Source organism: Pleurodeles waltl, chromosome 9, assembly GCF_031143425.1.
Source record: "Pleurodeles waltl isolate 20211129_DDA chromosome 9, aPleWal1.hap1.20221129, whole genome shotgun sequence".
Lineage (NCBI taxonomy): Eukaryota > Metazoa > Chordata > Amphibia > Caudata > Salamandridae > Pleurodeles > Pleurodeles waltl.
The window spans coordinates 174,950,534-174,978,162 of NC_090448.1; positions in this window are offsets into that span (position 1 = coordinate 174,950,534).

Genomic DNA, 27,629 nt, shown 5'->3' on the forward strand with positions numbered 1-27,629 from the left:
AGAAATATATATTTCACTCCTAGTACCAGGATGGTAGGACTTTTCATGTTTTTTACTCTGTTAGTCACCTGATTACTTTTATTGTGTTTTATCATCCTAATTATTGCAATACATGCCTTTTTTTTATCTCAAATTCAGTTAATTTAATAAATCTTTATTGAACTATGTTCTGCCTCTGTTGTCTTTGCCTGTTTGTGACTTTCAGTAACTGAGAGAAAGAGATGGGATCTTATCGATCACCACACATGGACCAGCGCACAGCACACACACACAAATACTTACACTCAACCAATGTCAGCCAGGAACAGCAAACACCTGGGGAATCAAATGCAGGACAAAGATGTAACCCAAAAACCAAGAACTGGTTGTCTTTAATGTAATAGATATGACAAATATCATTGTCCAAAGCCATTGGTGAGTCCACAATAGTGCCATGAGCACCAAAGGCACTAAAAGGTGCCCCAACTTGACTTCCGACTGGCATCTAACCTCCACTACTAGGGGCATCAAGGGGGTAGCCAGGCACCACAGGAGATATTGTGGAGTGGCAGGGGAGGGGTTTGGGCTTGGGCGGATTAGGGTTAGGTTTGGGTGAGGGAGGGGGGAACCTTTTTGGGAAGGGGGGACTTCTTCTTGGCAGAGGGAGGGACATAGGTGCTGGCAGGGGGGTTGGGGAGGCCTTAGAGGTGGAAAGGATGGCCTTTGGGGGTTGACTGATCTTTTGGTTGTCTCACCCTGGGGAGGAGTAGGAAAAAGGTTAAGATTACATAAGAAGACTTTCGTGTGGGTGTGGATGGTGAGGGAGTGGTTGTATGATGTGTAGGTGTGGATGTTTTGGGTGTGTGTTTGTGGGGGGTCTTCATGGGTGTGGTGGGTGTCTGTTGGGTGGGTGAATGAGGGCATTCATATGTTTTAGGCTGAGGGGGGTGGAGGTGCTGCGGGATGCCATGGTGTGTATGTGGCTTTCTTTTGGGGTGGTGACTGCTGGTATGGCGGATGTGCTACATGTAGGAGTGTCAGTGGTTGTAGTTTCTGCTGGGGTGATGACTATGATGGATGTCTGATGGTGTGTTGGGGTGCTGTCTGTGGGTATGATAGGTGTGCTGGCTGGATCACTGAATGTTGGTGTGGTGTCTGTAGGTATGCCTGGTGTCGTGTCTGTGATGCAGGGGTGGAGGGGGTCTCAGAGCAGATTTTGACTATTGGAGTGTCTGCAAGTGGATGGTATTTGTGTGCATGCCTGATGTGTGTCTTGTGGTGCTTGTATTTGTGTGCACTTCCCTTGTCTTTTGAGGTGGATGATTGCAGATCTATCTGTGTGCTTTGGCTGGGTCGGGCAAAAAGGGTTTTGGACAGAGAAGAGGAAGGTGAAGGGGGATGGGAGACAAGGGGTGACTGGCTGCTGTCAGTGTGGAGACCAGAACCTGAAATTATCTCTGTAGGCCAGCCATTGCACCATGAATGCTTTCCAGGAATGCATTGCTCTGTTGGATCTGGCTTGCCAGTCCCTGAATGGCATTCACGAGGGGGACTGACCCACAGAGCTAGACCTCATGAGGTTACTAGCCTCCTCACTGAGGGCAGCAGGGCTAACAGGGGCGGGGGCAGAAGTGCAGGGGGCAAAGGAGACACACACCCTCTTGGATGAGAGGGCATGGCCAACTGGGTGGGGAGCTACAGGGAAGGCGGTGATGGTACAGGGTGGCGGACAGAGATGGTAGTGGGGTATCTCTGATGGGTCCACCACCACTAGGGAGTGGCCACTGGAGGAGGATTCTGAAGATGAAGTGGAAGATCTGGTCTCCCCCATGGCACTCCTCTCGCCCTCTGGACCACTGGGTGCCTCGCTAAAGATTGACACAGATCCAATGCCATCCTCACTAATGCCATGCCCTGGTTAATTAATCTGACCATTGCATAGATTTCAAAATAAAGGCAGGCAACCCTGGTATAAGCATGCCTTACCTACATCAAGTAACATTGGATAATCCAAATCACCATGGATAAATTCCATTAAATAACATATCAACAAGTAACGCCCTGGTCTATGTATCAATTTGGCAACAGCATTGTGCAGATTGTGCAGGAGGAGGCAGACAGAGCTACTATCACTAAATGGAATACACCTAATGTCAGCAGAATGAAAACCTATTTCAAAACACACAAATTAGACATGGAAAGCATGACATCCTTCAGTGGGATTAACCCAGACTGCCTGCATCAGAAAGATGAACATGGTTGGAACACAGTCCATGATGGGGAGCCACGCTCATTGGATACATCCTAAAGTATACACAGGTGTATTAGAACCAACACAGCCCCAAATGATGTAAACATTCAAACATAACATGGCCAAAATGACTGAGCCCAAGTGTTAAATCTTTCATAGCCAGAGCAGGACTTACTACAAAATGCAATCAGTGAGGTGTGACCATTGAAGGCAGTATACAGATGATGTTGACACATGACTGTCATTTCCATTGCTGTGATTGGACATCCGTTGGCTAAGTACCATTCCTACTATTCGTGTCAGAAAGACACCATTGTCAGGAGTCACATGCATGAGGACACCATCATGGCTGTCACATCCTTACATCTCATTCACAATACTGTGCCACAGTGGAAGAGCAGCTCACACACACAGGCACTCAACATGCATTAGGACAATTGTGGTGTAACATTACACATGTGTGAGAAAACAGGGGTGATTCCAGAGGCCCCTAACTTTTTGCCCCCATTTTCCACTTTTGGCTGGTGTTTTCCTGACTCTGATGGTGCCCTGGGTACTGCTAACCAGTCCCAGGGCCTGTGTTCTGCGTAAAATCAATATGCAAATTAGGCTAATTGTAATTGGCCACGTCAACCTACCTATAAGTCCCTAGTATATGGTATGGCATGTAGGTTTAGGGACCACAGCATAGGTAGTGCACCCATAGGTGCACTGCTGAGGTGCCCAGTGTCATTTTAAAGGCAGGCCTGCCTTGCTGGCTGCTTTTACATTAAAGTTATATGCAAATTCGACTTTGGACTTAAAAGTAGTTCCAAAGTCTTAAACTACCTTATTTTTACATATGTCACCTCTAAGGTGTGCCCTATGTGCCCCTAGGGCTCGGTGCCATGTAACTATAAGCAGGGACCTTATAACAATAGTTTTATAAGCCCTGGTGAGGTAAAAACAGGCAAATTTGTTTTTCCCTCATTGTAGTGAATGGCCTTCATAGGCTAGAATGGGGAGATTTGATTTTAATTTTAAAAGTCCCCTTAAATGACAGATACAAAGAGTTTGGTATCAAATTAATTGTTATAATAAATCCCACAACTTCCAGTTGTTGGATTTAATATACCTTGTTCAGGTAAAGAGTTTTAAACTTTACCTGAAAAGTTGCCAATTTCAGCCGTGCATTGTTTTTGCTGCTATGCTCTGATTGGCCAGCCTCTGGCAGCCTGGTCAGGCTGCCTTGATGAGGTGTGAAGTGGCCTGGCTTCACACAAAGAGATGTGCCTGTGGGAGGGAATCTCCCCTAAGCAGATGGTGAGGCAGGAGGGGGGGGGCTGCCAAACTGGTCTTAAAAGGCAGAGAAGGACATTTGGAACAACCCAGCAACTCCCCCACATCCTGCAACCCCAGACAACTAGGTGCCCCCTTGATTAGATTAGGAGAGGGCAGGAGAGGGGTGTGTTCATGATTTTTAGCCACACCAGTGGGTTGGCTCAGACAGATGTAACCTCCAAAAATCTTTTTCAGCCATGGTGGATATTTGAAGAATGTTGCCTCCTGGGATTGATCTTTGCCATACTTCCCAGGAAGTTGTCATCACAGGGGGAAGGACCCTGCCCCTGATTGGAGAACCAGCCCCCCCTGTTTTTCACCCAGGAGCAAGGATAAAACTGGCAGACCTGCACCCACACCTCAGTTCCCTACCACATCCCTGCCAGGAAGAACTACAGAAGAAGAGGGACTGCCCTGCTGGACCCCTGGCCTGCACTTGGAACCTGCACTCAGAAGGACTACTCCAGCTGCACACTTGGGCTTCACCACAAGAAGGACTTTGCCTGGCTCCAACTGGTTCAAGGACAGACTCCCTGTTTGCTAAAGGTGTAAACCAGAGTCCCCTGCACCAACTCCTGAAGAAATCAACCAGCTGACCCAAAAAGGAGTTTGCACCAGGTGCATTCTGGGAGTTGTAGTCCGCACCCCCAAGGATCATCTCAGAGCTTCTGGACCCTTGGGGTGACCTGTGGACCCCAAAAGAACCTTAAAAGAACATCTGGGAGAAGACCCAGAAGTTTGGAGAAGTCTGGAGAACTTTTGAAAAAAAGCTCCATAGAGTGACCGACCCGCCGCAGCAACTCTAGCCCGCTTGCCTCAACCGCGACCCGGCCTGATTTGCAGGTTCGTCTGGGTGAAGAAAATCTCCAAAAAAGATGCTAAGTCTCAACGTATAAAGTTGACCGGGACCTCCCAGCCAGCGTATCTGAGGAGGGCTCCAGGGATGGCGGATCAATATCCAGGTTTACCCCGGTCGAATGATTTTCACCTCGAAAAAACGACTATGTCCGAAGGTAAAAATCTCCACCGAGAGTTCCCGTGCGGCGTATCTGGAGAAGAGTTCCAGGAGGTAGGATTGGACTGGCAGGTTCGTCCTGCTGAAGAAAATCTTCAGAAAAACAACTAAGTGCCAAGGTAAACTTTTGACCGAGGCCTCCCGCGGCCTGTAGCCGAGACGGGCTCCATCGCGGTCGGCGGTCATGGTCGATGGGCATCCCATCGTCATTGGGAGGACATTCCCAGCTGGACCTCTGCAATGTTCCGGGCCCAGCATCTCAGGTCCTCCCACCTCTTTCGACAATGGGTGCTCCCATAGCTTTGGTCCCCATGGGTCTGCACCTTCTTGGCGATGGCACGCCAAATCCCCTTCTTCTGATTGGCGTTGACCTGCAGGGATGCAGAAGACACGAAAGGAGATCATGTTAACAAGTCCCACACAAGAACCGCCAGTGTCATATAAAACAAATGTCAACAAATCAATGAGAACCTGTCCTGAAAATCCTGTATACCTGTGGCACATAGTAGCCATTGGACAGAGGGAAATCATTGCACACACTCACCATAAGGGTGCCCATCTCACACCTTAGCTACACATGTGGATCATCTCCAAGGTGGGTCAGAGAACACTTATTGTATACTTCACATGTTGTGTGAGGACTTCAAATCACTTACCTCATATAGTTACATGCACAGTAGCCTTATCATGTATGCAGACTGCCAGCAGCTGCAGGGATCACATGACACAATCTAACTTTTAACTGAAATGCCAGAGCAAGACCAAATACTGTTGGAGCTGAGCAACTGTAACAGATCTGCACATGGTGCTCTTATCGGCTCCTCTGGTGCACCATAGAGCTGTCAATACAGGGCAAGGACCACCTCCACAATCTTCTCCAGCTCTTCTTGTGAGAAGGTAGAGGCCCTTTCACCTGTAGGATGTTGCATGATTGCTCCCAGAGGCAGTACACAGCAGCTCAGGTCATGGAGGTGTTGCTGGCAGCAGTGTCAGGAGTCAAGTAACAGATTCTGCAGGAGATTTCAGTCACATCCGCCACGTACTCGACCATCACTGCTGGTGGACTCTGCCATTGGCCCAGGACCACCATAGGCAGCAATGTCATCCAATGGTTATGTCCACTGTTGTAGCAGCCACCTACCGCGATGACGAATTCCGCCTGCGGTCCAGGTAATTTCACATTGTCTAGCCTTTACATAGGGGTATATGGAATATTTGATGTGTCACAACATGTTAAACAATACTACATTCTTCATATTTGTATTGGCCTTGACTACAAACATGTGTATTTACAAATAACTGGCTCATGTTGTAATGTTGGCATGCTTATGTCAAAAAAATCGAAGGGGAACATGTCACCACCCTCTTGGCCATGGGCAGACGTGTATTGGGCATCTGATCACAGCCAATGTCTGTTGTAATTTTAACCAATTTTCAATGCGGTATGATGTCAGGAATATATTTATGTAGTTGGATAATGTGAAGAAATGTCAGTATTGTGTCACTGATACCATTGTTATGTCATGTGTGACATGTTGTAACTGTTTCAATTGGCATGTCAACTTTTTTATGTGACAAATGTTTTGTCACATACAAATGACACAATCATTAATGATGGAAACACCTTTTTATTTCCTCTCGCATAGTTTTCCTGGCATAAAAAGAGTCAGACAACCTCCAGTGTACCATCCACTGGCAGATTTGCAGACATTGAAGATTTGTCTTGTGATACAAACTTATTTTCTGGGTAGGTAGACAATCAAGGATCTCTGTCGTCAGTTGGAGCCAGATCTCATGTCTGCCATCAGGCATCCAAATTGCATACCACCCACTGTGCAAATCATGTCTGTGCTGCATTTCCTGGCTAATAGTTCTTTCCAAAATACAATGGCCCTGACTGCTGGAATGTAACAGCCTGTGTTCAGTCTTGTCTTGAAGGATGTACTATCTGGATTGTTTAAACACTTGGACAGTTACATCAGTTTGCCTAAACGTGAGAATTTTGCCCATGTGAAGGCAGAGTTATATGGTTTCACACAAATCCCACATGTGTTGGGATCCATAGATGGTACCCATGAAACCTGGGTTCCTCCACATGGTAACAAACAGGTCTATCGGAAAAGGAAAAACTTCCATTTCATTAATGTCCAGGTAGTCTGTTTGGTGGACCTCTTTATCTCCCAAGTATATGCCAGGTACCCTTGGTCAGTCCATGATGCCTTCTTCATGCGGAACAGCGCTATTCCCCAGCCGATTACAGAACTGTACCCAGAGAGGGCCCGGCTTGTTGGTTAGTCACTTATGTCATGTGTGATTGTATGCTATGTCTGCTTCCTCTTCAGATAATGTGATGAACTTATGCGTGTACCCATGTTGCATTCCCTTACAGGGGACTCTTCATTCCTAAATTGTCCATGATTGTTGACACCAGTGAGGAACCCAACCACGACAGGGGAAGTCCACTTCAACGAAGCTCATGGAAGGACAAGGCGTATAGTGGAGCGGGCTTGTGGGCTCCTGAAGACAAGATTTTGCTGCATTGATAAGTCTGGCGGAGCCCTTCTCTGCTAATTTGCTAAAGTGTTTAAATTAATTGTTGCCTGCTGCATACTCCACAACCTTGCCCTGAGGCAACAGATACCATACATCTCAGATGGGGAGCAAGCAGTGCCACCAGGTGAGATTACAGATATGCCAAGTAAGGATGAAAGTGATGTGGATGAAGGTAGAGACATGAGGTCTGATCTCATCAACCATTACTTCACCTGAGTGTAAGTATAAAATGATCTATGATTTAACTGATTCCTAGGGGTACTATGGGGTTCATGGTTGTATGTGAAGAGTCTCTGTGTGATCATATGTCAGGTCATTTGATGCTGTGCAGTATGTAGCAGAAGTTTTATAGGTTTCACTCATTTGTACTTGTGACTTTCGTGAGGAACACCTTTGTTTGGGGCATTGCAAAGCACAGTCTGAGTTTACAAACAATTTATCATGCAAACTTCTAGATCATGTAAGCCTTCACCTGGTTAATATCCTGGTGTTACACTTCATCTTTCCAGGTCTCTTCACTATGGCATCCTCGTGTGGACATATTTGAGTTGTGTCATTGGAAGAAGGTTGGAGCTTGTCTGACGTGAATTAGACATGGATTGATGAAGATACTGTGGGGCATATTTATACTCCATTTGCGCCGAATAATATTTATACTTTGGCGTTAGACGCGTCTAGCGCCAAAGTTCATGGAGTTAGCGTAATTTTTTTTGCGTGAACACCTTCCTTGCGTTAATGAGATGCAAGGTAGGCGTTCCCGTCTAAAAAAATGACTGCGATGCTATTGCGTCGGATTTATACTCCCGGGCAAAAATGACGCCCGGGAGTGGGCGGGACTAAAAAACCCGCATTTGTGCCGGATTTTAGCGCCTGGGTCAGGGCAGGCGTTAAGGGACCTGTGGGCTCAGAATGAGCCCAGAGGTGCCCTCCCAAGCCCCCAGGGACACCCCCTGCCACCCTTGCCCACCCCAGGAGGACACCCAAGGATGGAGGGACCCATCCCATGGAAGAAAAGGTAAGTTGTGGTAAGTATTTTTTTTTTTTTTGTGTGGCATAGGGGGGCCTGATTTGTGCCCCCCTACATGCCACTATGCCCAATGACCTTGCCCATTGGGCAAGGGGGCATGACTCCTGTCTTTGCTAAGACAGGAGTCATGTTAATGGCGTCTGGGTGCCTGAAAAAAATGGCGCAAATCGGGTTAAGATGATTTTTTTGCCTCAACCTGACTTGCCCCATTTTGGGACGCCCAAACGCCATTTTTCCCTACGCCGGCGCTGCCTGGTGTACGTGTTTTTTTTTCACGCACACCAGGCAGCGCCAGTCGGCTAACGCCATTCAATAAATACGGCGCCCGCATGGTGCTTCAGAATGGCGTTAGCCGGCGCTAATTTAGCGCAGTTTTGCGTCAAAAAGTATAAATATGGGCCTGTGTTCTAACAAAATGGGATTCATGTGTGCCATGCCCAGGCTGTCAGGGCAGTGGGAGGGTAGAGACCTGTGCTACATAATGGACCTGTTTATCTCTACCTTCACATTGGATTGAGATATTTCATGTGTGACAGGTGTGTAGCTGTCACTGTGTTCCCTCATTACAGGCCGCAGTGCCTGTGGCACAACACTGAAATAGGTGTGTCACATGCCCACAGATGTCTAGTCATTGTAAGTGGAACAACCTCTAACTATAGACCGCTATACTGTTCTCTGTCTGTTTAATGTGGCATGTAGTTTTGGTAGGCATGGTATAGGTATGTGATAAGGGTGAAGCTGATGACAATTCCAATAATTCTGTTGACCTATTCAGTCGGACACAGCCTGACATGTCCATGACTTCAGTGACCAGTGTGATGGTACTCACAGATACAGGAGCAAAAGTGTACATTATATGGACAGACTTGACTATGACAGGTCTGATAATTGTTTTGCCTGGGTTGCCAATGTAATGAAGATGGTTTGAAGAAGTTTTAAACTTTGGGTTTTGTGTTGTTAGTGATCCTCAGCATGGCCTGTGACATGTACCTCCTGACATCCACTTACTTATGTTTCAATAAGGATCATGTGGCACATTTAACAAACATCCACTCAAATTGGAGAAAAATGCTCACAATACATAGGTTGTGTTTTAGTAATGTTTATTTTATTGTGCACAGGATATTGGGCTGATTGTGTGAGAAACCAAAAAGGTCAAACAGTAAAGAGATCAGTCATGGTGAATGTAAACATCAGAGTAGAGCCACAACATTTGTTGTCCCAAGTCCAGTGTCCCACTATCATGGAAAATGGAATGTTTCGTACATCTGTGGCAGACAATTGGGTTCTATTAGTCAGAGGTTACTTCCTGGCGGTGGTTGGTGTCTTGGCATCTGCACCTCCTAGTTGTCTTGGTGGACGTCTACACTTGGGGTGGGGGGTCTCCAGCTACAGAGGCAGGGGTGTCTGAGGCAGATCTTTCCCCTGGTAAGGCCTCCCTTCCACTGGTTACTACAGACGTACTAGGCGCTTGGCCAATGGTAGGAGTGTTGTGTTGTTATCTATCCCTGCTCAGTGTGTTGTTCATTTCTCTCAGCATGTCTGTGAGTGAGGCCATGTGGCCATCGAGGGCCGACCACTGTTGCATGACCTCCTGGTGGTTGTCCAACTGCATCAGTTTGATATACTCCAGCATGGCGGGTACCTGGCCCATCATGCCTTGAGATTGTTGGTAAGCTCCCAAGAGTTGGAAGATTATGTCCTGGCCAGAACTGTCCCTAGCAGCCTCATGGAGCTGATCCAAAACATCCCCCCCACGCCTTCTACCCCCACGTGCCTGTGCCCTTGGCCCAGTTTGGCTACTGCCACCAGTGTCAGGTCCATCATTGTCAGGAATTTGGAGTTGTGACTCCGATACCTAGACTGGGGGGCACAAGATGGTTGTAACTCTTCTCTGGTCACAGGTTTGGGTGTACCTGGTTGCCTGTGATGTTAATCAACAGGGTTAGTGGGAGTAGATGAGGGCAGGGTGAGGCTGAGAGTTGTTGTCTGATGAGGTTCCCCAGATGGGCTAGATTCATCCTCAATGTCCACACAGCCAGGAGTGGTGTCCTTACTGAGATCATCATCCAGGGGGGATGTGGCAGTCACAGGAGTGACTTGAATGGTCCCAGTGGCAGGTAGACCTGTTGAAGATGCGAAATAGACTGTTACTGGTTGTATTGTGACCTGTGCCATCCTTTCCTAACAGTTAGTTATGCTTTGGGACATGTACTGTTTGGCCTTTCTTGTTGCCCTCATGTGACAGTGACCTTAACTTTGAATATCACGGTGCTGCCCTTTGGAGTTTCTGAGGATTTATTTTCAGGTCACCCCACTACACGATGTCTGGGCCTCCAGCCACTTCTCTGTCTGTTCATAGACCCATATCTTGGCAGCAGTGGGGCATCATCACTTTCATGATACCTCCCAGTTGGATGTGTACATCAGATTTTGATTGACCATTCTGCCTGGCTATATGGGACAGATTACATCAAGTACAACACACTGCATATATAAGTGTGTGATTTACCCAGGTCCGTACTGTTCTATGGGTGATGGGAGTTAGAAGGGCCAGAGTATCAGTGGACACAGTAGTAGCAGGGTGTAGTATCCCATGGGCAGCTGTCCTTGGCATTCCTGTCATTAGGTGCCCTATGCCCACAGACTATACAATTATCAGCCCCCCCACCCCAGGTGAGTACAGTTCTATGGGTGATGGGAGTTAGAAGGGCCACAGTATCAGTAGACACAGTAGTAGCAGGGTATGTAATATGTATTATCCCACTGGCAGCTGTCCTTGGCATTCCTGTCATTACGTGCCCTATGCCCACAGACTATACAATTATCCGCCCCCCAGGTGAGTACAGTTCTATGGGTGATAGGAGGTAAAAGGGACAGAGTAGCAGATGACACTGTTGTGGCAGTGTGTAAGTGGCTTTGTATAGGCAGCTGTCCATTGCATTCTTGTCATTGACTTTCCTATTCCCACAGTGTACACAGTTGTGATTTTGTTTCTGCTGAAACAGTGACTGCTGCAAGTTGTAGGACTATCTGTCCTTGCACTATCCACACCACCAGACCACTGCCAGTCCCTCAGATCATGGATCCTGCTGGTGCTCGCAGAACCCTGGCAGTCTGACATCCAGACTCTTTATGTGCCGGTCATACCGCCCCCGCGAGGCTGGCGGTCTGAAGACCGCCAGCCTTATAATAAGACCATATATCTAATTGGAATTATATTATTCTTTTAAACTTTAATATCTAAATTTAATTAAATATAATGCTATTTATGGCAAAGACAAAATATTTACCTGTTTTTTGATGATGGTCCACAGTTTTTTAAATCTTTTTAATCTTGTAGTTTGTATACAAAGTATGGACCTAGGTCAACAATGGTGTTCTGCCACTTAACTCACCTTCAGCGCTGGAATACACAATCTTGACTGATAAAGTTAACAACCCTCATAACTCAATGTCTTGGCCTTGAGTCCAAGAAGGTCAGGGGCTGCTAACTGCTGACCAATTTGCAGGGAATTAGCTATCAGTGAGTGGATGGGAACAGTTGGCTTGGCAGTTCGGGCTGGACTGTTTACAAGGGGGAACAGGTTCAAGACTGATTTGCATATAGCTGGGTCCAAACTGGGGTGGCATGTGAGCAAAAGAACAATAGATTAAACCCAGATCTGTTACAGTGTGTGAGCGTTTGAAAAGTTTCAGCATTCCATCCATAATCCTTTTGTGTTGCGAAGGAACTGACACACTTAGTACTGCCTCTTTTGACTTGGAGATGCCAGGGTGGGCTTCTTCTATTCATTCCCATGACCTTCCTAAGCACACATCTCCATTCACAGTGTGGAAGAGTAACAGTTTGGACCATGTCAGGTGGGAGCATAACTCATGTAAATAGTGTGTAGCTAAGGAGCTGAAGACAAGCTTTCTTGGTTGCAGAAGAGTTGTGCTACATAGAAACCTGGGCTTGTGGATAACTGCATGATAAAAGAGAGAGGACCTGCTGCAAAAGGAGGTAGGACACTGTAAGAAAGTAGTTTGGATTGCATGGGACACTTTCTCTGATCACTGACCAGATCATCAGCTAAATTTGGCCTCTCTCCCACGACCTCTTCAGAAGACTCCACCTCAAGAAGAAGGCCCTGCTGAAAGAAAGAAGACTCCTGACTTCTGCTAGAAGAAGATGGCTGATTTAATCACTTCTGGCTCCAGCAGGCACACACTGACTGGAACTGCTTTCTATGCGTTAAGCAGTTGACTTCTGTTTACCAGCTTCAGGGACTCAAAATGCAGAGCGCTCCTTGCACCAAAAGGGAACCAGCTGACCACAGAATAGTGAATCCTACAGGAGACCTGTGCTTGAGCGAGATAGGTCTATTGCCTAGAAGCATGGTTAAATGAGCTAGAGGTTGCATAACTGACCTGAAAGCATTTTCCCAGCAGTTGTGGAAAGGTTGGTCATTTTTTCCACCTCCAGGGGCCAGGGCAATATTTTGAGGCTTGCTCTCAAAGGTAGCCCTCTAGTTGTGTAAGAAAATGCGGTTTGACAAGTTCCGAGGTTTTTGCTTTATTAAAAACTGGTTCAGCTGAACCTCACTGTAAAGACAGAATAATCTAAAATAATTATAACTATATTATTATTTCAAATATATTACTTAATAGTTCATATTTATGACTGTTACCCCAGTCAGTCTGAGGGTCGTGTACTTATCTCAATTGTTCTGCTGAAATTCGTTTTTGTTGGCCTTAGGACTCTGCTCACGTTACCAGTGCTACCCAGTGCTAAAGTGCTTGTGCTCACTGCTGTAAACATGGTTAAATTGGTTAAACATGGTAATTTACTCATAAGCCAAGCATTAAACGTCCCTTTTATTGCATATACGTCATCTCTAAGGTAGACCCCAGACAGCCCAGATCACAGGGTTTTATTGTTATTGTAATAACATTTTTAGACATGTACTTTTAGGTTTTACATGCCCAGAAGGAAAAAAAAACGGATAAATTATTTTTTCAGTACTGTGAGACATATCTGTCCTGGAGGACAACATTGAGTTGCCTTACTACACTGCTAATGCTTGATCAGGGACAGATCAGCATGTCATGTTTGATATCGGCACCGCTTTTCTTTCTCTGGAAACCCTGGACCATAAGGACATACAGGGGGTCATTCCGACCCTGGCGGCCGGCGGTATGTTGGCGGTAACACCGCCAACAGGCTGGCGGTGTTCCGCCAGCAATTCTGACCGTGGCGGAAAAGCCATGGTCAGACTGCCGGCCCCTCCACTTTCCCGCCAGGCTTCCGCCTGGCGGGCATAATCCCCAGGGCAGCGGTGCAAGCACCGCTGCCCTGGGGATTATGAGTCCCCGACTGCCAGCCTGTCCGTGGCGGTAAACACCGCCATTGAAAGGCTGGCGGTAAGGGGACTGGGGGTGCCCCTGGGGGCCCCTGCACTGCCCATGCACTTGGCATGGGCAGTGCAGGGGCCCCCAGGCATAGCCCCATCGCGCATATCACTGCCTGAATTTCGGGCAGTGAAATGCGCAACGGGTGCTACTGCACCCGCTGCACATCAACATTGCCGCCGGCTCTATTACGAGCCGGCGGCAAAGTTGATGTGCCATTTCCGCTGGGCCAGCGGACTGGGCCAGCGGAAATGTCGGAATAGGGAGGCATGAATACCGCCGGCAATGGCAGTATTCTGTCTCCCCCAGCCTCGGCGGTCTGAAGAAAAGACCACCGAGGTCGGAATGACCACCACAGTCTCCGTTTGTGGTGCCATTGTAATGGTGCCCAAGACATTTCCCTCAGAATTCCCCAAATGCTTAGTGGCTAATGGTAACTACAGTAGCAAATATAGGCTTCACAAATATTACTGCTTATCAGTGTTGTGAGCAGCCTGTATAACGAATAGGACCATAATTATGTCCATAATTATGTTCTAAAACTACCTGTTCTTCTGAAGGTTTTAATCTTGCCAGAGTAATCACCAATAAACTATCAATGAGGTTAGTAGACAATGTTACTCAACCCCATTACTAAATACATTTATGGATGAAGATAGGCCCACTTATGAAGCATATGACACAAAATGTTGAGGTTTACTTTCCTGTAAAGATTTGGATTCTAACGTACATTATAAGGGATAGCACTATTTTGATCTAAAACTTGTTTTACTGTGTTTGCTATGGTAACCAGGTAAATAAAACATTTTTTCTAAATTTATAAGTGCAATAATTGTACTTGCAAATACATTTTTGTCTTTATTTCTAAGGTGCTTACTAGCCAATATACACCCTTTTGGCACAATCCCTCTGCTGCTAACAATTTAAGAAAATAGTTGTGGGCTGCCCTTCTCCCCAAAAAGGAAACACCCTCAAAAAATTCAGATGAAACACTAATTACTAAATGAAATAACATAAAATATAAAATTAAATAACACAATTTAATAAATCAATAATATGTTCAACTAACTATTATTTAATTACAGAGTCACAATTAATGTACTTACCAATTAATACATGGTTAATTTACACAATTAATTATCAATCAAATAGTTACATTACATTAGAAACAATTACATTTCTTCTTCAAGTAAACTATATTACAGACAAATATATTTTTAAAAATACAATATTTTTACCTTTGATATTAGGTCCACAATAGTTTTGATATTAAAATATTCTGGCCATGATATTTGAGACTTATTGCATTTTTTGCTGACATTTTGATCAAACACCTAATATCTAGGTGCTGAAGAAGGCCATAGATAAATATAATTTTCCTAAACAATCATTTTTTTCAGTTGTTTTAAATCTTTCTGGACTAACATTAGTAAATGCTAGTTTGGTTGACCTCCAAAAATTCTTTCCTTATTCAGGTGTTGCCATAGCCCACAGACAATGTTTTAAAAAATCTCCTTGCATTTCCTAATACGAGTTCTGATTACTTGAACCACATTCAAACAATTATGTTGCCTGCACCGAATGAAGAATGAACACATTAATGAAACATTGGTTATTGAGTGTTCCACATCCTAAAAACATTGCACTTCAGAGTGGTGAACAAAAAAAAGCTTTTTGTGTATTGTGATTATTTGTATGAGGACTGGTTTTGAGACAGTTCTATCTCAGTCGCCGAAAAGTGTATTTTTATAAAGTTCACTTGCTACTTAAGTTATCACAAATCCGATGTCACTATAAAATCTGATTTTTAAAATTTAGCAAGAAAGAACATCAGAAGGAGTTTTGCTAGCATTTTCCTAGGAGGAGATTAAGAATCGTATATTCTAATCATACTTAAGGCCTCATTATGACTTTGGCGGTCAGACTGCTGGACCACTAGACTGCAATGGTGTCAGTCTTTCGAACGGCACCAGGCTGACACTCTTTTGGATTACGAGTTCCCCACAGGGCTGGTCGGGGGGAAGGAAGGGGGCAGTATAATGGAGCTACTGCCATCCATGCTAACCTCCCTGCCGTCACTATGGGTGGACAGTGCCCCTGCACTACATCATGCATGGGACACAGTGTGCCTCCGAACCCAAAATTTTTGGGGGGCCACACATGGGTCCCTGCCACATTCCCCATGGGGCCATATCCCATTTGGTCCCCCGTTTTGGGACCCTTACCTGCTTGACTGGCAAGCTTTCCATGGCGGTGGGATTGTGATTGAAAGCTTGATGGTCCTCCAGGTCGTAATGGCCATGGCGGTCCCAATGCCGGGATCTCCAACATTGGCTGCTGCGGTCAGGGCCGCCTTTGTCCCCGCCGCACTGACTATGGCGGTGCTGGCAGTCCACTGGCAGACTTCTGGTGGTCAGACTGCCAAACTCATAATCCAGCGTTCTGACCATCAAAGTTGCGGAGGTCAGACCATCACCAATACCGTGGCGGTCCATAGACCACCAAACTTGTAATGAGGCCCTTAGACCTGTCCTATGGAAAATATATCTAATAAGTGAAATAGGTTATAGGCCTTCAGTCACAGTAAGGCACACCTTATAAATATATAGCGGACCACTTTTTATATATTAGGCACCCTGGCTTTGGGCTAACAATGCACACTTTAGATGTTACCTACTATTACATAGAAACATATTTTCCTACGCTGTGAAAGCACTTTACCTTACCACGTGTTACTGCAGTGACTTTGAATTATAGCCTTGCCAAAGCACATTGGTGCTCATGGAAGCAATTTACTTTTTTCATATGTGTGAGTGGTGTAAATTAACAGTCAGCCCACATATCTCATTTTACCCATATGTAATTTGCTGATTTTTTGTGCCACTCACTATAATCTTACAAGAAGGTTAAATAGACCAATTCTGTCAATAATATTTTACAGCGAGAGCACATTAACTGTGGCACTGAATAGGAGTGTCAGAGTACAAGCAGTGCTAATTTGAAGAATGATAGGGTCCATAAAAAGATGAAAAATCTGGGGTGACTCAACTGTACAACTACTTTCCACTTGCTCTCCATTCTGCCTCAACCGTTCTCGCTTCAGGAATTTTCCTTTTAGCCATAACTAATGAATCTAAACCTAGCTATTTTGAATGATCAACTTGTGCTACAATGTACTGTTGTTACTAATGTTTGGTACCCACCTTGATCAAAAGTGCTAGAGTAAATGAAACAATTAACTAAACAAATAAATAATACATTTTGCGATAATTCAAGGCCAAGGCAACACTGAAAGACCACCTACACACAACACGGTAGAGCAACAGTTTGCCCCAAAAAGGAGCAAATAGGGCCTGGAAGAAATTGGATTATTAGCTGAGAGGGATGAGACACTACGCAAAAAAGAAACACAGTGCTTGACAGGGTGAACCACAAAAGTCACTGATTAAACCTGTGCTTATCCATCTGATGGCTTGGCACAAAAGCAGTCAGGCCTAATTTAGGAGCAATGTGTAAAGCTTTTATGCAGCATTTCAACAGTAATTAAGTGAAAACACAACACAAGAAAAATCCTAAACCAATTTAGAAAAATAGAGTACATTGCAATAAATAAAATAGCACCAGAAACAAAGTAGGACTGGAGGCATCACAGTTATCTGGTTGCAATCAAAGTCAAACCTTAAGGTTGACTGCAATGGCATGTAGGAAAATACAGGGACCAGGTACATCCCACTGGAAAGGCCTGTCCTAATTTTTTATGTGTGGAGTTCTCTGCCCCGACTGCAGAGACTCTGCACTCATAAACATACCATTAAAATGCAGTTTTGTGAATACTGAAGAATTGCACACTTACACATATGTGTAAGTTTCACTTTGTAAATCAGGCCTTTTATGTGCTCTAATGACTCATTTTGATATCCACAGCCACTGCAGCATTTGCAATTTTCTGTTGCTACCATTCTTTGGCCATCCTTCAGCAATGCCGGAGGGATTAGTCGAAATCTCAATCTCATATTCTTGACTTTGCTTGTGTGTTTCAGCTTCAATCCGACATACTACTGGGAAGTTAGCGAGATGTAGGATGGTAAACGTAGGGCCCCCCATATGGGAGTTCTGATGCCTGTGATGTTTTTCATTAAAATGCCACTTATTTGACTATGCTTTTGAACACACTGTAATTAGTTTCATCTTGCCTCCCACCTCCCATGAAGTTAATATTCTCTGCAAATTAAGAAAACGCTTTTGGAGCTGTGTTTTAATGTTGACAATTAGGTAATTCCAAATATGATTCCTTAGAGACCCCTTACAGTACTCCAAAAACTGCAAATGGTCTGTTGAGCTCAAATTCATCACACAAAATCCTAGAGGGAGCAGAGAGGTGGTAATACTTCTTGTAAGAGGAAAAATACCCAAACTGCTACCCTGAAAATCTTGTGGAACCCGAATTTATGTTTGCCCCATGTGAAGGGGAGGCATATGTAAGTGGTGGAATTAATTTGGTTCTAGTTAGATCTGAAATCGACGTGCCAGTTGGGCTATGCAAATTATTATTATTTTTAAACTTTATTTAGTTTTTCAAGAGAAACAGAAAACATGTAAATCGCACTATACCACACATTAGTTGACATTCCAAAAGTATGTAGGGGAATCAAAATGAAAGGAAGTAAGAGAGCAGCAGATAAAGTGCAATTGCATGTGGCAAGTAGATGAGAGCGCAGAAAGAGAGCGCAGAAAGAGAGCACAGATTGTAGAATATCAGCCATATACAGTTTACATTTAACACATATTCCACATCTCCCAAAAAGGGGAAGAAGACATCAGATCTCAGCATCGTGGTCCACCATAAGTCCAGAGTTAGGAGATAATCTCTGAGCAGTTGCCATATGCCTACTGTAAATCCAGGGTTTGTAGACAATCTACGAGCGGTTGCCATATGTCTTTTGGTCCAGAGGTGGGCGGTTGCAAGGAAGCATAAATTTCACTGCTGGTATCGCAGTACAACATACCTCAGAGTCAAGTAACCAAAGTGTCCCATTAGAGAACCACCTATTGGCTAGCTAAAAGTAGTGCAATGGCAGAGAAGCACCACAGGCTGAGAGGAAGTGGCTGAACATAACCCAGTACGGCCATTAAGAGGTCGAGGTCAAGTGCCTCTTCCAGCATGTGAGATAACGTGGAAAAAACTTCCTTCCAATATTATTTTATTACTGTGCATTCCCATGTGAGGTGTGTAAGGTCAGACTGTTCCATTTTATATTTAGAGCAATGGTGGGGTATTGTTGCATAGAGTTTGGCCAGGGCCTTAGGGGTCATCTATGCGAGATGAAGGTATTTATAGTGTAGCAGTTTGTGTCGGTGATTATTGGACACTATCTTGGTTTGCGTGCAGAAGAACTACCAGATTTTGTCTGGGATGGAGTGCCCCAAATCACATTCCGAGGCAGATCTAGCCTTCTCTGTTTCAGTGGGCCTTAATTGTAAAAAGGTGTGGAAGAGTCTGAATGTGAGATGGCAATTGTCTGGGCAAGAAATACTAACATGAGGGGGGGAAACTCCGTAGGTTCCTCAGGGTACACAGGTATGGTGTCTCACAGCAAGTTGTGTATGCTTCTAAATACAAAGCTGTCCATATGTGTGAGGGTGCCCCCCACCACAAAAGTAGAGCTGGGATTAAGGGTACCATTGGCAAACAAATCACACACCACACATAGATGGTATGAACTAAGGGAACGTTGTACCACATGTTCCCAAGTCAGTGGGAGTCATGATTTATTTACAAGGGGTAGATGCGGCGAGTACAGGGTCTCCTTGCCCAGCACAGGTAACACCAAAGTTTGGACCAGGCCCAACAGGTGGTAAATAGTGTCTGTATGTCAGTTTGACTTTGTGGTAGCCCCAGAGGGAGAATGGAGGTAAGGGGAAGATTGGGTGATTGAGCTTTTTCAAGTTTAAGATACAGCAACCTGGCATCTGGATGGCACCAATAATAAGCAATGTTGGATTGAGGCACCAGGTAATATAGTTGTAGGTCAGAACCCCAAAGCCGCCTCGTTCATAGGGGAGCCTTAATGTATCCCAACAAATAAGAAGTCGGCGGCTGGCCCTGATAAGATGCACAAGGAGCCCCCACAATGTTGCAAAAAACTATTGGTCAGAGCAATGGGAATATTAAAGAATAAATACAGAAATTGTGGCAGAACCACCATTTTGATAATGGCGAAATGTCTGGCCATGGCTAACGGTAGTTTGAGTCAGCGTTCTATTTGAGTGGTAAATTTATCTATAGCAAAGCCATAATTATAGCAGATCACCTTGGACTTATCTCTATGTAGTAAAGGGCCAGATGAAGGTACAAAAAAATTAGCGACTCGCAATTTGCGAGCATGTGCGACTCGCAAATTGCGTGTCACTAATAGGAATGCAGGTAAAATATCCGGGGACAAATTGCGACTCGCACCGGAGTCGCAACGCAGATAGCGAGTCCGCTGTCTGCGAGGTCGCTTTTTGCGAGCGCGCAAAAAACGGACATGCATTTTGCGAGTGGGTGTCGCAAATTGCGATTATCATGTAAATTGATTGCAGGTGCTGCAGAACACTCCAGAAACCACTCCAGAACACTCTGGAAACACTTCCTGGCACATGATGATGACATCACAGCCAGGAAGTTTACTAATACACCTGGGAGGAGGGAGGACCACACCCTTTTTAACATCAGAACTGCAAACAGAGCTACAGCAACAATGGCAGACACTCCCAGAAAGAGGAAATTGAAATTTTCTGAGAAGGAGCTGCAGGTGCTGACAGAGGAATGCTGTCAGCACTATGATGATCTTTTTGGGAAGGCAGCCCTCAATGTGCCAGACTCAACTAAAAAACAAATTTGGCTGGATATTCAGGAAAAGGTGAACTCCCTGGGGGTCAGCCACAGGAGTGTGGATGAAATAAAGAAGAGGTGGTATGACCTCCGCTCCCGGACCAAGGAGAGGGTGGCAGAAAGGCTCCGGGAGATGAGAGGCACAGGAGGGGGACCATCATCCATACCACCACCCACACCCCTGGAGGAAAGGTTGGGGGAGACCCTGGAGCAGGAGGCTGTTACAGGATTCAGAGATCTGGACACCTCTGAGCCCACAACATCAACCGGTGAGTACCATGTGATATGCCTGTACCCCCATCAATGCCATACCCCCACCCACCATGTACAAAGGGGCATGCACAACCAAGATGGCTCCATTTCAGGGTAGCAAACACCAGAATGATGCATTATGGGCAATGTAGTCAAGTAGGCAGTCAATAGGCAAATGTTTATTAGGAAGTGTGCAACAGATAGTAGACACTGACAGTCTGTTCCCCATGTCCCACAGGTCTCCCACAAGACCCCACCACCAGCCACAGCAGCCAGGTGCCAACAGTCAGCCAGCCCCAGGAGGAAGGCACAGGAGCTGCCACCACTCCCACCTGCACCACCAACACCATCCCCTTGATGACAACACCTGCTGCAACAGTGGTTCCGGAGGCTGCACCAGCAACAGCCAGGAGTGCCAAGGTACATCTCACAGGGCATCCACCGCTGCGCAGGCGACGCAGGTTGAGGAGAGCAGGGCTGCAGGCAGAGTCCGGGCGTCCATCCACCACCATGACCGAGGCACAACTGCTAAGTGGTCAGCGCCTGCAGAACCAAATGTTAGGGAGGATTAGTGGGGTTCTGCACCGCTTTGTAAGGAGCAATGAGAACAGCATGCAGCAGCTCCATGCACAATTGAACGTCATAGGCAACAACACTGGGGACCTAGCCCTGTCCATGCGGGAACTGGTGGCTGGACTGCTGTCACAGAGCGAGGGTGGGCGGCGCAGGGAATGCCAGCTGCTCCAGAGGCTGGACGGGATGGCCTCATCAATTACCAGACTGGCAGTCAACACCACTGGGCTGTCAAGAAGGACAGTCGGCCTCCAAGTGGAAATGGGCCACTTTGCAGGGGATGTGGCAAGAGGCCTGGGCCGGTTCACCCATGTGATCGATCTAATGGAGGCACAACATGTGTCCAGGGGTACCGTGGGACACCCCACAGGACAGCGAAGAGGGCTTAACAAATGGAGTTTTTGGTTAATAGGTGAGTATGGTTGAAGTTGACACGTACCTTCCAAAGTATTGGGTTGCGATGTGTTGCCGTCTCAGTCTGCCTTGATTTGCGATGCTCCGATCCCCATGATGGCGATGTGGTTGCTCTTGCTCTTCATCCTCAGAATCTGGGTCTGCAGGGGTGAGAGGTAGCCCATGTCGGGTGGCAATATTGTGCAGGATAGCGCATGCGACAACAATTTTGAATGCCGTAATGGGGGTATACTGGAGGACACCTCCACTTCGGTGGAGGCATCTGAACCGTGCTTTCAGCAATCCGAAGGTGCATTCAATCAGGTTCCTGGTCCTCTTATGTGCACTGTTGTATCGTCTCTCACATTCATTGCTGGGTGTTAAGTACGGAGTCATTATCCATGTCCGTAGTGCATATGCACTGTCACCTGTTGGGCACAAACAGTACACTGTTAGAAAGTCCTGGTTGGTGTGCACATTGATCTGTGTGTATGTCTACAAGGTGTATGCAGGTCTACCTAGGAGGTATCCGTCTCCAAACTCCCCACGTTCCAGGAGTTGGTGTATCCCACTGTGCCTAAAAATGTATGAGTCATGAGTACTGCATGGAAATTTCGCTACAATGTCAGTGATGACATAATGGGCGTCACAAACAACCTGAATATTGAGTGAGTGGGTACACTTTCTGTTGCGGAACAGATATTCCAGGTTTGCAGGAGGGCATATTTGAATATGTGTCCCATCTACACACCCTATGACATGGGGAAAGTTGGCAATCCGGTAAAAGTCCAACTTGGTGCTGTTAATTTCTGCCTCATTCCTGGGTAGGTATATGTAGTGAGACATGTGTGTGAGTATGGCATCTAGGAATGCCCTGAGGAACCTTGATAGTGCACTTTGAGATACCCCACCTGCCACAGCAATGACCCCCTGATAGCTCCCCGAGGCCAAGAGGTGCAGTGAGCATAGCACTTGCACATGCGTAGGGATGGCGCAGCCGCGCAGAGTCTGGCGTTCTAGCTGTGGTTTGAGTAATTCAATTAATTCTAGTATAGCTGCGCTGCTAAGTCTGTATTTGTCGTAGATCTCTTCCTCAGTTTGCTGAAAAAGAGTCTGCCTTGTTCTGTAAATCTTCTCCTGTCTCTGGCTCCTCCTCCTCCTCTGCTGGGCTGCGTGGACTCTCCTCCTCACTGCTATCAGGTATATCTCCGCCATCTTGAGTAACCCAGATGCCTTCTGGGTCTCCTTTTATACTTTGGTAAAGATTACCACCTGCTCTGAGTTAGTGGTAAATGGGACATGCAAACTGGGCTTTTTGCGACTAGTCGCAATTTGCGAGTTGCAATTGCATATGGTTTGCGACTCGCAAATTGCAACTTCCTATTTGCGGGTCGGTAATTGGGGTCGCACATTTTGCGAGTCGGTAACGGCTCGCATCGCTTTTTGCGAGTCGGAAATGGGATTTTTGCATCCCATTTCCGATTTTGCGCAGTCGCAAATAGCAATTCGGGCCATTTGCGACTCGTAAACCTTTGCTACATCTGGCCCTAAATAAGATACTTGGGGGAATACACACCTCCCTGTAGGGTATGATTGAGGGCGGAGTTTTTTGTGGCTTCTCTCCACGGAAAAAGTTCTGATGGGTTCCAATTAATTGACAAACAGAAAACGTCCCAAAGTTCGTCACTTCTCAGATGAGAGGAGGGAGATTAATAGGTGGATTGCGAACAAAGAGCAAGACATCATCTGGATACAAGGAGGCCAGTAGTGGACCATGTTGAAACCACAGGCCGCTGTCCAGGTGACACTGCTGTAAATATCTAACAAGGTGATTGATAGCAATTATATATAAGGGAGAAGAGAGCAGACAGCCCTGCTGTGTGCCACGTGTTAGGGGGAAAACCTTGTAGAGGGTGCCTTTCACTCTTAGCTGTGCAACAGGATCTTTATAAAGTAATATTATGAGGTCTCCATCTCTCAGAGGAATGACCACTCAAGGGAATTGAATGCTTTTTCAGCAAGTGGTGGGGGAAATTTGATTCAACACAGCAAAAACAGCACAGAGGTTGATTAATGTAGAACTGAGCAGGACAAAACCAGATTGCATGGAGAAGTTTACATAATCTATTAAAAGGGAAATTCATGCTGCTATCACTTTGGCCAGAATTTTGTTATCATGGTTGAGAAGCTGTAGTGGTCTGTAGAAGGTGCGGAGGTGAGCTGGCTTGCCAGGCTTTACTAGTAAGGTGATGATGGCCTCATACATTGTCGGGGAAAGGACTCTCATTTCAAGGGATTCAGCAAAGAGCTCCAGCAAGTGAGGGGTCAAAATAGCATTGTATGCCTTATAGAAGTTCCCCATTAACCCATCTAACCCTGGTGCTGTGGAACCACTCAGGGCATTGATGGCCTGTGATATTTCCTCGCAGGTAATAGGGGCAGCCAGAAACTGCTGGCTGTGTTCAAGCCAAACCATGGCTATCTCAGCTAGATATTCTTCAGGAGCAGATTCATTCCCACCTATTTGCGAGGTTTATCATTGTTTGTTGTAGGCCATGAATGTCTCAACAATGATGTCTTTGTCTGTAGTGGTTGTGCCGTCATCTATCAGAAGACTAATCATGTAAGTGACTTGAGACAGTGATCATTGGAGCTGGGTATGGCCTGGGTGTTCACCCTCACCATAGCAGCGTGCTCTGCCATACTTGCCCAGATATGCCAATTCGCGGGCAGCCAGGTCCCAGAATTCCTGCAGGAGCGCAGATCTAGTACCCTTTTGCAAGAAACCTGCTTCAATCATCAATTTAGCACAGTTTCCCCTCCAGTTTAGTCAGATCATTCCAAATACTGTGAAGTACCCATGCATGTTTAGCAATGCATAGTCCTCTGATGTAGGCCTTAAGGGCCTCCAATAGTACAGAGTGTTTGTCAACGGACCCTGTATTGTTCGTGAAATATTTGCAGAGTTCAACACAGAATACTGCATCACTGCCATTGCTAAAACAAGGGGCTACAACATGCGATTTGTATTTTTGCTGTGACAGGAGCATGGTTAGAGAACGGGGATTGTGTGTAACATCCTTGAGCCACAACAGGGCTCTAGGTGACATGTACCAGTGATCAATATGGGTCCAGACATTGTGTGGGACTGAGTAGAAGGTATAATCCCTTGTTTGAGGGGGTGCCATGCATCAGTTAGCAATAAGTGTGGTTTAGTAACTGTGGTAGAGCCTGTTTGTCAAGTTGGTGTTGGCTTGCGATGTTAAAGTCACCTCCTACTAAAACATAACCTGAGAATGACTCATCAGTGCAGACAGTTCATGATAAAACTGAGAGGAGTCAGTATTCAGTGTGTATACATTAACTAGTAGGACAGTTAGGCCTGCAAGCACCCCAGAGATTAGGAGGTACCATTCCTCTGGATCAGAGACACTCCTCTCACAAACAAAGGGAATACTTTTGTGGATCAGAACTGTAATGTGAAAGGAAGTGACTGAAGCCCCATTGTGTAGCATAGAGGCAGTTAGTGCAGTGAAAAATATGAGTCACCAGTAGAAAAGCAAGTTTAACACCGTATCTGTTAAGGTATCAGAGTACCTGTTTACCTTTTCGCTGATTTTTAAGGCCCCTGATTTCCAAGTCATACACCGTACAGTAATTGCCTGGTCCCCTTTAGAGTTTGGGGTCATGTAAAATATGTTAATTTTTCTGCATGTGGATGCCCGTGCATCTATGGAATGTCATCAAACAGAGCAATGGTGTAGCATTTAATAACAGATACAACAATACATTACAACCCCTTCCCCCCACCAACACCAGCAAAAACATCAGCTGGTGAATCTTAAGAACCCCAAAACAAACAAATTGGTTTACACCTCTGAGGGGTGACAACACTCAGGGCAGAGCTACACCCACCTGTACATTTGATACTTGAAAAGATAGAAGCTGTCTAATCAGGCAGTGTGAAGAGGAGGCATGCCCAGGGGAGCATCTGTGCTACAGTAGCCAAACAACTCGGGCTGAGGAAAAGGGACTAGGTTATACTATGCAATAGTGAAGTGGGTGGTCAGGACAATGACTCATGCTGAGAACCAGCAGAAGTATCAGTGGGAGAGCCACTAGGTGGCATGTGCCCAGGCTAGGCCATATAAATTTAATTTTGCTTGGCGAAGAGAACAGCATTAGCAGGGGGGTGTTAAACACATAGGCCCTCATTCTGACCTTGGCGGTCGGCGGAGAGGCGGCGGTCGGACCGCGAACAGACCAGCGGTCAAAAAAATGGCATTCTGACCGCGGCGGTCACCGCCGCGATCGACTGCCACTTCCCCACTCCGACCGCCACGGCGGTCATGACCGCCGGGCTGGAGTTTGCGCACTCCGGCCCGGCGGTCGTCCCAAGACCGCCAACGGTATCATGACCCTGCTTACCGCCGCGGTTTCTGGCGGTCGGGAACCGCCATGCGAACCATGGCGGTAGGCACTATCGGGGCCAGGGAATTCCTTCCCTGGCACTGATAGGGGTCTCCCCCACCCCCCACTACCCCCCACGAGTCCTCCCCCCACACCCTCCACCCCCCTGCCACCACCCAGAGGTGGTACGAACCCCCTCCCCACCCCCACCCCGACATGCACATACATGCACCCCGACATGCACACACCCCCTACACACACACATACACAACGGGGACACATACCCGCACACATACATGCAGACATGCGCACCCGCCGAACTGCACACATTACCCATAGACACAGCAGCACCCCCCGCCCGCATACACGCACTCACACACCCCCTCTACACACTCACACGCACACCCCCATGCACGCACACATCACACAACACCCCCCCACCCCCTCCCCTAACAGACGATCAACTTACCTTGTGCGTTGGTCCTCCGGGAGGCGACGGGAGCCATGGGGAGGTGACCGCCAACAGAACACCGCCAACAGAAGACCACCACACAGATATGTGGGTCGTAATTCTGTGGGCGGTGTTCTGCTGGCGTGGCGGTGGAGGTTGACCAGTCTCCACTTTCCCGCCGACCGCCAGTGTGGCTGCTGGCGGTTTCCCGGTGGAACGCTGCCAGCGGTCGGAATACGCACAGCGGCATACCGCCGCGGTCGGCGGTCTTCATCGCGGCGGTCTTGCGAAAAGACCGCCAAGGTCAGAATGAGGGCCATAGTTCTGACCATTCATCTCTGCACGGAGATACACTGGCTTTAGCATGCCATATTGGAAGCCATGTTTCTGGAAAGTGCACTTCATGTCTGTGAACTTGCATTATGCCTCCTGGACTGCCTGGGTGAAGTCCGGAAATAGGAACAGAGTTGTGCCTTGATGCTGAAGGGGTCCCTTTTCATGGGCCAGGTGCAGTGCTGTGTCCTGGTCCCTAAGATTGAGAATCCAGGCAGTGATCTGGCATGGAGGTGGCGCATGGATGGGACGTGGTGCGAGCGATGTATGTGCTCTCTCAAATATAAAAGTGTCTGCTAGAAATGGGGTCTCTAGTTGACAGTCAGCTTACACCTTGTCCAAGTAGAGACCCTCACTCTAGTCAGGGTAAAGGAGATACACAGCTCAGATAACCCCTGCTCACCCCCATGGTGGCTTGGCACAAGCAGTCAGGCTCATCTCAGAGGCAATCTGTAGCGTATTTGCACAAACACAAACAGTAACATAGTGAAAATACACCACACAAGGACTCCACACCAGTTTAGAAAAATAGCCAATATTTATTTACACCAACCAACAAAAATCCAGCATACACAAGTAAAGATATCAAATCTTAAAGTGAAAAGAGTTTTGATCCATAATGTTAGAAATGGGGTCTTTAGTTGGCAGAGGTATACACCGTTGTCCAAGTAGGGACCACAATCCTAGTCAGGGTAAGTCACACACAATCCATTTTATCCTGTACCCACCCTTTGGCAGCTTGGCACTGAGCAGTCAGGCTTAACTTAGAAGGCAATGTGTAAAGTATTTGTGCAATAAATCATA